Source organism: Chenopodium album, chromosome 5 (genome assembly GCF_948465745.1).
Source record: "Chenopodium album chromosome 5, dcCheAlbu1.1, whole genome shotgun sequence".
In the NCBI taxonomy this organism is placed as follows: domain Eukaryota; kingdom Viridiplantae; phylum Streptophyta; class Magnoliopsida; order Caryophyllales; family Amaranthaceae; genus Chenopodium; species Chenopodium album.
Genome location: NC_137838.1, coordinates 69,715,012 through 69,722,335, shown reverse-complemented (window position 1 = coordinate 69,722,335; position 7,324 = coordinate 69,715,012). Strand labels below are relative to the sequence as shown.

The 7,324-nt window shown below is 36.5% G+C and overlaps 1 non-coding gene across 1 annotated transcript; it reads left to right on the top strand.

Annotated features, from left to right (window-relative positions):
• Positions 1-1,832: 1,832 nt before the first annotated feature.
• Positions 1,833-1,939, top strand: LOC145633506 (small nucleolar RNA R71). The gene has a single exon (XR_014112828.1). It is a non-coding gene; the product is annotated as a small nucleolar RNA R71 (small nucleolar RNA).
• Positions 1,940-7,324: the final 5,385 nt, after the last annotated feature.

The following is a 7,324-nucleotide window of genomic DNA, read 5'->3' as shown; positions in this document are numbered from 1 at the left end:
ACCAACAGTGTAGAGGGCTCTTTCTATTGCATCAACTTCCTTCTGCCATTTGTCTATCTCATCTGAAAGGGATGCAACACAAGATACCGCCTCCAAGGGATTTTTTTCAAGAGCTTGGGGATTGTTAGAATAATTCTCAACCACATTAACACTAAAACACTTCTCCTCTGTCATGGGGCTTTTAGGGGTATTATTAAGATTAAAAATAATTTTATCATCCCCTACTGATAGTGTTAATTTACCACTTCTCACATCTATGATTGCTCCTGTAGTGTTAAGGAATGGTCTACCCAAAATAATCGGGGTTTGCATATCCTCAGCCATATCAAGAACAACAAAATCAACAGGTGTATAAAATTTACCTACTTTAACAGGGACATCCTCTAAAACACCTAAGGGATATTTAAAAGAACGGTCGGCCATTTGTAGAGTAATATTAGTAGCTTTTAGTTTACCCATATTTAATTTGGAACACACAGATAATGGCATGACACTAACGCTAGCACCTAAATCACACAATGCATTATCAATCATTAGATTGCCAATATGACAAGGGATAGAAAAGCTACCCAGGTCTTTTAATTTAGGTGGAGATTTATTCTGAAGTACGACAACACTCTGCAGTGAAAGCTACTGTCTCTACCTCACTAATAGACCTTTTCCTTGTCAGTATTTCTTTCATAAATTTTGCATATGAAGGAATTTGTGTGATTAATTCAGTGAAGGGAACTGTTACCTTCAAATCTTTCACCATCTCCAGGAACTTACCAAACTGCTTATCTAAATTTGTCTTCAAGTGACGATTGGGAAATGGAAGTTTGATAATTGCCTTTGGAGCATTGTTGCTCTTATCTGGAGTGGCCACCTTCTCTGGAGTCGTACCCTGCAATGTAGAATTAGATATATTTGTACTATGCTTTAGCCCTGCAGGGATATTAGCTACATTGTCAGGTTTAATGGAATCAAGATTAGCATTATTTAATAAAACAGGTTCATCAACTCTGGGCATAGAGGGCCCTTCATAGTTTGAACCACTCCTTAGAGTAATTGCATAGGCTTGATCCGTAGGCCTGGTCGGCTGTGCTGGCAGAGCTCCCTGTTGGCGGGTTTGTAGAGTAGCGGAAAGTTGCACAATTTGATTATCTACAATTTTATTGTGCGCTAGAATTGAATCAATTTGCGCATCTCTACTCTCCATGTGCTTTTGCATATTAACCAACATCGCTCTAATTTCCACCAAAGAAGGGTCGGAAGATGAGGAGGGTTGTTGTGGTTGGTTCTTCTGGCCAGCATTGGGATGGTAATATTTCTGCTGCTGTTGCTATGGCGCCTGTGGTTCTTGTGGTGGTGGATTTTGAACATTTGTACTCCGGTAGGAAAGGTACAGATGATTCCGATACCCAGGATTGTAGGTGTTGGAGTATGGGTTATTCTGCCTATAAGCTTAAAAGGCATTAACTTGCTCCACGGAACTCCTGCAATCTTGTTCCCAATGACCTAAAATTCCATAATTTTCACAAAAAGCCTCATTAGAATTATTATTAATTGCAGATTCATTAGCTACATTAGCAGTGCTAAGATTATCTAATTTTTGGTAGATAGAGGTCAATTGAGCTTGCAAAAAGGATACAGAGTCAACACTATGCTTCCCCTTGTTAGCAAATCCTCTAGGATTTCCATATTGGGAATTATGTATCGCCATATCTTCAATAACCTGACCTGCATCATCAACATTAAGATTCATAAATCTCCCACTAGCTACAGAATCTAAAATTATCCTAGAAGAATTTCCAATGCCATTGTAGAAGGCTTGGATTAACTGCCATTGTGCTAAATTATGACGGGGGCATCCTCTTTGTAGGTCCTTGAACCTCTCCCAAGCCTCATATAAAGATTCATCGGCTTCTTGGGCAAAGTTCTGAATCGCACTCCGTAGTACGACTGTTCTCTCTGCAGGATAATACTTGTTATAAAAATTCAAAACCAGAGTTTCCCAGTCAGTTATACCAAGTGCAGTTCTATTTAAGCCATTAAACCACAATTTAGCTTTTCCAGTTAAAGAAAAGGGAAAGAGAATCTCCCTGATTTGGTCTTGAGTGACCACGACTTGCCTGATGGTACTACAATATTGACAATAGTCGGCAATGTGAAGATTTGGGTCTTCACCCTTAGCTCCACTGAATTGCTTCCTCTCTATCATCGTTATAAATTGAGGTTTAATTTCAAATTGTACCCCATCAAGAGCCGGAGTAGGGGTGAGATGTGGAAAATCTGTAAGCTTTGGTTGTGAGTAATCACTAAGCTTCTTTGGAGTCGTCATCTCTGATTTTGTATCTGATGATACCTCTGAATCGCTAGAACTAGTTGGAGGATCGCGGTGATTATTATTATCACCAGAGTCCGCCAGAATTTGCTTGTAGAAATTCTTCTGTCTATGAAAGGATCGCTCGATCTTAGGGTCGAATGAGATGTACCCTGATGTGGAACACCTGGGCATAAAAAAAACTAAAAGCAAATGTGAGATTTTCCCAGAGAACTAACGTTCTCTGAGACAAAAAGAAAATAACCTAGACTACAAAAATAATAGAAATAAAAATAAAACCGTTTCCCCGGCAACGGCGCCAAATTTTGACAGGGTAAAGTCGTATCCATTAATAAAAAATAATTACCTAAGTCCTCTAACTAAAGTAGATAGGGAAGTAGGGTCGAACTCCACAGGGAAACAAGTGTTTCTACTCCTAATTAATTAATATAATCTAGATTATGAAGTAACCAATATATAAGTTCGAATATGAAACTAAACTACGAAGATTAAGAATAGGGAGAAAACAATATATAAAAGGATCTAGGGCATAGGTTCACCAATAAATAATATTCCAGGGTAGAATATAATAATCATTCATCAATGCATACATTAATCAGATTATAAAGGGCTTTCGCTACGTATTATAATCACACAATTAATTTTCCGGTATTAACTCTCATCTTTCGAATCTCGACTTAACCATTTATAAATTAACCTGCCTATTGAAACTAGACCTAAACATCAATTTTCATCTGTGGAATCTCGAATCAATATTGTCTAACTCATGCATAAAAGATCAAGCCTAATCTAGTCACAGAGCATTAAATCAATAAATAGGAAATTAATCTAGCATTGACAATTAACAACAATAAATCACCCCTTCATATTATTTATGGATCCCCTTGACAGGGTAAAGTCGTATCCCCTAATCAAAAGTAAATACCTAAGTCCTCTAACTAAAGTAGATAGGGAAGTAGGGTCGAACTTCACAGGGAAACAAGTCTTTTTACTCCTAATTAATTATTATAATCTAAATTATCTAAGTAACCAATATTTTTGGGAATAAATTCTATACTACGAAGAATAAGTTTAGGGAGAAAAACAATAATAAGAAGGCCTAGGGTCACAGGTTCACCAATAATTAATATTTCGGGATAAAACATAATAATTAATAATTAACATTGCACAAATAACATGATTAACAGGCTCTCGCAATTTATTAATCAACATAGATCTAACAGGCTCTCGCAATTTACTAGATCTAAGTTCCTATTAAAAATAGCCTTTAATATTAAATTAACATCTGCTCGATTCATCAATTCAATATTGCTAAACATTCACAATCAAATTACATCTGCTCGATTCATAATCTAATTGCAAGGAATTAAAACAATTCAATAAGAAATTATCATGCAATACCAATAATCAATAATAACAAATTATCCCTTCATATTAATTATGGATCCCCATAAACCCTAGAATGAAACTACTCACACATAATAGAAACTAAACTAAACAAAGTAATTAAACAAGACATGAGAAAAGGAATGAAATAAACAACTAAGATTAAGAGAAAAGAAAATCGTTACCAAAATAAATCTGGAATTAAGAGTAGATTAAGAACAAAGGTTTAAGAGAAAGAAAATCTAAGAAAACAATTAAGAGAGTAAAGTAAGAGTAAAGAGAGAGAGAAAGAGAGATAGAGATACAACCATTAAAATCGTATTACGGAGGAGTATTTATACTCCGTACAAATCCTAAACTAAAACAAACCAAAACGACGCTAATCGTCTTCTAATAATTACACGCGCCCGATCGGGCGAGGCACCGCCCGATCGGGCGCGCCTTTTTGTCCTTCAAGTGAAATCTCGCGCCCGGCCGAGCGCGTCACCGGGCGCCGACCTTAGCTTCTCCCGCCCGGCCGGGCGCGTCACCGGGGGCCAGCCTCTTTGGCCGGGCGGCTCTCTTGGGCCACTATTTGGACTACGATTGACTCCAATTCTTCGGGCTAATCTGGGTTTCCTCTTCCGGTCTTTAATACTCGGTCCAAATGCCCCGGTATCACCTATACCGAGCCCTTAATCACTGGTTCGATGGCTCTAACCGGCCCTGGGCTATAAAATCTGGTCGTGTTTCTCCAGTGCTCGTGATTGCTCCAAAATATCTCGGGAAAATACTCCAAAAGTGTAATTCCCTACAAAAGTCAACCAAATCTACGAAAACACTAGAAAACACCAATTAGTAATAAAAGTGGCTCTAAAGAGCCAAAAACACTACTAATTATGACCAAGGGACGGGGGTAAAATACTATATAAAATAGACACATCAAACTCCCCCAAGCCAAACCTTTGCTTGTCCCTAAGCAAATATCTCATCAATGAATCAATAAATATGCTTCAACCCCAAAAAGTAAAAATCAAGCACAAACGATTCAGGGTAAATCAAATAAACATGCTTCAAAATCAACCAATCAAATCCATCCAATTACCTTTCCTCCCTAACAATTGTCAAATAGAGCAAACCACAAGAGCATATAGAATTCAAGACTGGTGCTCACACACTTAACTCTCATTTATGTGGCGAGTAAAAGATGTACTCGATCGCTCTCCAACCAACCCTTTATGTGAACAATGCCCTCCCAACTCACACTCTCGTGTGTATAAAACAATGAACGCTCAACCCACTAGTCGACTCGAAATATGTCAAATTATAACTCGCATTGATAAACAACACTTTCACATTCATACAATTCTATGCACAAAGGTCGGAAGGTCTTTAAAGCTTGTAATGTAAGGCTAGGGTAAAGGGTAGGATAAATTTGGGAATAAGTGAGAGAAAAGCTATGCTTAAGGGAGCAACTCCTAATAAAGCCCATGATCAAAATAAATAATGATCAACATCCCCTACATAACCAACTCCAGCAAAAATCCACCAAATATACTCCAAACAATATAGACAATCCCAACTCTTACAATTTCACTCATAGAAATATAATAATGAAGAAGTGGAGTGAATAAACAAACTTTATTTCCAAACTTGGATTTTTCATTGAAGCTCTATTTTTTTTTCTTTGATCAACCTCCAACTAGAACATTTGAACATTGAACAATTTTTTCCTTTTTTTTTTCTTTTGACGTTCTTATTTTTTCACATTTTTTTTCTTGAACTTCTTTTTTTTTCATAACATCATGCTTTATTTTTTTTTTTCAAGAAAATATAACTCTCAAACTCATCAAAACAAACATGATAAAAAAACAAAACAACTTCTCAAAAACCCACCCATATTGTGCAAATAATAAGCACAATACAAACTCCCTCACCTCACTCACTAATAGCTCCCCCAAGCCAAGCTTGGGACTAGTAACCAATGGGGCAAATTAGGCTTGTAATGTGGCTAATAAAACAACAAAAAGTCAAGGTGTAGACACCCATTTGTGTCTCCCCAAAACCAAACCCAGTGATGAGTACCTTTCACGTCAGATCATAATCGAATGAAACGAAAGTGTGGAAAGGTCTAGTGTTGCGGAAAGTTTTATTTCTTTTCTTTTCTCTTCTCTCTGTTTTTGAAAACTTTATTTTAAGGAAAACAGCCGATCCAGTTTGGTTGGTCCATGATATGGGTCCAATAGTGGTGTAGTTGGATGGGGCTTGTAAAGACCTTTCCAACGATATATTATAAGCCCAATTTCGATGAATATTGAGGAATTTATGGCCAATTTACTAAACTGGGCCCGGTTTGAGTTTTAAGTACGGCCCAATGATCTAGGGGAGGGTCTAATATGATTTATCATTCCTAATGTAATTAGGAATGGTTTTGGTCTTCTAGAACATTCTAGAAGGTTTTATCATTCTTAATTCAATTAGGATTCTTTAGAGTTTTAATTAGATCAAATAGCATTTTCGACTGAAATTATATTATTTTATCTTCCAGTACGGTAAAATTATCATATTTTCGAAAACGTGTTAAAAGCCGGTTTGGCGTCCAACCCCAGGCCTTGGCGCCTGGAACCAGGGCTGGCGCCAGACGCCAGCCATTGGCGCCTGGCGCTAGCCACTGGTCCTGGCGCCAATGAGCCTGATCTTCAGACTCTGTTTTGATAAATTATCTTTTTTGGCCGATTTTCTTTATAAATATCGTATCAAAAACTCCGGTTTATTCATCTACAATCAACAATCTCCAACATTCACCAATTCTCCTTATTCTTTATCATTCATCTAATTCATCCAATTCTCTTTATTCATCATCTTTCTTTCATCAATTCTCAATAACATTAATCTTTTAGCATTCTTTCTTTCTTGCTCTTTAATACAAAATTCCGCATTCACAAGATCTTGATACACCTAGCCATATTCGAAGTTGCCTTCGCCCTAGACGTGAAAGGTTTTAATTTCTGAGGGTTTGGTCCCAAATTTCTCTTTCAATTATTTAATTTAATTGTTTTGTTTATTATTTTCCTTGAAGTTACTAACGTGTGTATTTTGTAATTAGAAAGAGGTACGAGGCATCCAAGTAAGTATTTTATTGATTTTATGATGTAGACATCATGTTTAGATTGTTATGATTCCTAGTATCATGTCTAGGATGTTTTTAATATTAAGCATGATTAAGAGTATGATGCTTTCTATGTTCTTTCTAATATTTATGATTATGATTTATGATGATTATTTATCATGTTGCTTGATATGTATATTATTGTATATTGTTATTGCTTGATCACCTTTTATTGCAGGTTAAAGGGAATTGGTATTTGTAATCACGCTTAATAAGATAATTAATAATCTTGTTTAGGGTTAATTGAGATTATAAATTCAAGTGCTCACCAATAATAGTTTATTTGTGCATTAAATTCAACCAACATAGATTAAACAGGTTTAGGGTTAATCCTATTGATTGTATGTTAGTCAGAAAGCGCACATGAATACGGGCAGAATAAAGTAGAGGCCTATTATTAGGGCAGGTTCAATCTCTTTTAGGTTGGATTTTTACCATCATCCCCGAACCCTTATTTGGTTCATGAC